The following is a 3,990-nucleotide window of genomic DNA, read 5'->3' on the forward strand; positions in this document are numbered from 1 at the left end:
TTATTGATGGTTACAGTGATGACTAACTTCTTACAGTATAACATAGTGCTATTTTCATATTCAGACCCTTATTTTGTACAACTGGTTGTTGTTAAAATCACATTTTTTTTCTTGTTCATCCTATTAATTTTCTTTTCTATTTCAGTTACTTTTGCATGTTGTATAAGTTTCTTTGGAAATGAAGGCATGCCCCGACCTCTGCATCATGACGATGCATACAGCCCTCTTATTAAAAAGTCTCGAAGTAGCACAAAGTCTTAAAGTATTACAGCTCGCAAAAGGAGTGGAAAAATAAAAGTAAAATGCATGCTCAAGATCGCAACCGGTATGGCAATGTATAGGACAAGCTCCCTAGACTCCTATCATGTTATGCGACCACCATCCAAACCGGTTGAATATAGCCCGTGCTACCATCTCCCACTGGTTGCACCCATTAACCAAAGGCTCCCTGGAGTCCATAGGAGTGAGTAAGGACCACGTACAGATCCACGCGGTAGCTCTGGAGATAACCTGCAAGAAAGTTAAAGTATGTTGTCTGTTAAAAATCATATCGTTCCTGCAATTCCATATAGCCCACATGAGTGCACATATTCGAATCCGGATACGAGCCGTGGTGATAGTCTCAACCCCAGCTAACCACGTTCCAAACAACGATTCAATGTCAACTGGAGGAGTAATGTTAGAGGCTATATGAATCGTTCGCCAAAACAATTTGGCAAGTGGACATTCTAAGAATAAGTGTTGTATCATTTCATCATGATCACAAAAACAACAACGTGAACTACCTACCCACCGCCTCTTTATTAAGTTATCTTTAGTGAGGATCACTTGCTTGTGGACGAACAACATAAAGATTTTAATACACAAGGGAACCTTAACCTTCCAAATATGTAACGATCTCAAGATTGGGCCAGAACTAATCAGATACATGTAGAAAGATTTCACCGTAAACACCCTGTTTTTGGATAACTTCCAGTGCAATGAATCAGGTAGGTCTAATAAATGAACTTCTATCAATCGTCGGACCATGTGCATCCATGTTGTCCATCGTTCACCAACTAATGCACGTCTGAACTGAATATTCAAGGGAGTCGTTTGAAAGATTGTCCCTACGTAGTCCTCCTTACGTTGCACAATGTCATATAGGGTGGGATATTGTATGGCTAGGGGTGTCTCTCCTAACCACGTGTCTTCCCAAAATCTGGTTGACATCCCATTGCAAACCAAGAATTTGACTCTATGAAAGAAACATTCTTCTGTTCGCATGAGTCCCTTCCAAAATGGCGAATCAGTTGGTATCATAGTGACCTGGGCAAGCATTTTCGAACGTAAATACTTATTGCGTAGAATCTGAGCCCACTTACCTTCCGACTCAGTCTCTAACCTATAGAGCCATTTACTCATAAGGCATTTATTCTTGATTTCCAAGTTCTCAACACCGAGCCCCCCTAGTCCTTGGTTCGGCAAAGGATATCCCAATGAGCGAGACGGTATTTCTTCTTGGCCTCATCTAACTTCCAGAAGAACCGAGATCTAAAGAAATCAAGTCTTTTCCGCACCCCTTCCGGTATCTCGAAGAAAGATAGCAGGAACATCGACATGCTAGTAAGTATTGAATTTTTCAATACTACCTGACCTCCATAAGACATTAGTTTGCTCTTCCAGCAACTAAGCTTTTTTTCAATTCGATCTTCGATGTACTTCCATTCTTTATTACATAACTTACAGTGATGGATCGGTATGCCCAAATAATTGAAAGGCAAAGAACCTAATTCACACCCAAACAATTGCATGTATGTGTCTTGCTCATCTTTGGCCTTACCAAAGAAGAACAACTCGCTCTTGTGAAAGTTTATTTTTAATCCAGACAATTGTTCGAAGAGACATAGTATGAGTTTCATATTTCGCGCTTTTGCAATGTCATGATCCATAAACAAGACAGTGTCGTCAGCATATTATAAAATGGAGACTCCCCCGTCCACCAGATGAGGTACTAACACGCCCGCTTGACCATTTTGCTTGGCTCTGCATATTAGAATGGTCAACATATCGGCCACTATATTAAATAGGAGAGGAGACATTGAATCCCCTTGTCTCAATCCCCTGCGTGTCTGAAAGCAGTGACCGGTATCATCGTTAACCTTAATGCCGACACTACCCTTCTGGACTTGAGAACTCACTTGTTTCCGCCAAGTCTCACTAAATCCTTTCATGCGCATTGCATGTTCAAGAAATGTCCATTTTACTTTATCATATGCCTTCTCAAAATCCACTTTGAATATAACCCCATCTAGCTTCTTCGAATGAATTTCATGCAGCGTTTCATGCAGGACGACAACCCCTTCAAGAATGTGTCTCCCAGGCATGAAAGCTGCATGGCTCGGTTGCACTACCGAGTGAGCAATCAGCTTACCGAGCCCCCTGGTCCTTGGGTCGGCAAAGGATATCCCAACGAGCGAGACGGTATTTCTTCTTGGCCTCATCTGACTGCCAGAAGAACCGAGATCTAAAGAAATCAAGTCTTTTCCTCACCCCTTTCGGTATCTCGAAGAAAGATAGCAGGAACATCGACATACTAGTAAGTATTGAATTTATCAATACTACCTGACCTCCATAAGACATTAGTTTGCTCTTGCAGCAACTAAGATTTTTTAAATTCGATCTTCGATGCACTTCCATTCTTTATTAGATAACTTACGGTGATGGATCGGTATGCCCAAATAATCGAAAGGCAAAGAACCTAATTCACACCCAAACAATTGCATGTATGTGTCTTGCTCATCTTTGGCCTTACCAAAGCAGAACAACTCGCTCTTGTGAAAGTTTATTTTTAATCCAGACAATTGTTCGAAGAGACATAGTAAGAGTTTCATATTTCACGCTTTTGCAATGTCATGATCCATAAACAGGACAGTGTCGTCAGCATATTGTAAAATGGAGACTCCCCCATCCACCAGATGAGGTACTAACCCCTCCACTTGACCATTTTGCTTGGCTCTGCCTATCAGAATGGTCAACATATTGGCCACTATATTAAATAGGAGAGGAGACATTGAATCCGTCCCCTTGTCTCAATCCCCTGCGTGTCTCAAAGTAGTGACCGATATCATCGTTAACCTTAATGCCGACAGTACCCTTATGGACTTGAGAACTCACTTGTTTCCGCCAAGTCTCACTAAATCCTTTCATGCGCATTGCGTGTTCAAGAAATGTCCATTTTACTTTATCATATGCCTTCTCAAAATCCACTTTGAATATAACCCCATCTAGCTTCTGCGAAAGAATTTCATGCAATGTTTCATGCAGGACAACAACCCCTTCAAGAATGTGTCTCCCAGGCATGAAAGTTGTCTGGCTCGGTTGCACTACCGAGTGATCAATCAGCTTACCGAGCCCCCTGGTCCTTGGGTCGGCAAAGGATATCCCAACGAGCGAGACGGTATTTCTTCTTGGCCTCATCTGACTGCCAGAAAGAACCAAGATCTAAAGAAATCAAGTCTTTTCCACACCCCTTTCAGTATCTCGAAGAAATATAGCAGGAACATCGACATACTAGTAAGTATTGAATTTATCAATAGTACCCGACCTCCATAAGCCATTAGTTTGCTCTTCCAGCAACTAACCTTTTTTCAATTCGATCTTCGATGCACTTCCATTCTTTATTAGATAACTTACGATGATGGATCGATATGTCCAAATAATTGAAAGGCAAAGAACCTAATTCACACCCAAACAATTGCATGTATGTGTCTTGCTCATCTTTGGCCTTACCAAAGCAGAACAACTCGCTCTTGTGAAAGTTTATTTTTAATCCAGACAATTGTTCGAAGAGACATAGTATGAGTTTCATATTTCGCGCTTTTGCAATGTCATGATCCATAAACAGGACAGTGTCGTCAGCATATTGTAAAATGGAGACTCCCCCGTCCACCAGATGAGGGACTAACCCCTCCACTTGACTTTATTGCTTGGCTCTGCCTATCAGAATGG

The sequence above is a fragment of the Triticum urartu genome, chromosome 7 (genome assembly GCF_003073215.2).
Source record: "Triticum urartu cultivar G1812 chromosome 7, Tu2.1, whole genome shotgun sequence".
Lineage (NCBI taxonomy): Eukaryota > Viridiplantae > Streptophyta > Magnoliopsida > Poales > Poaceae > Triticum > Triticum urartu.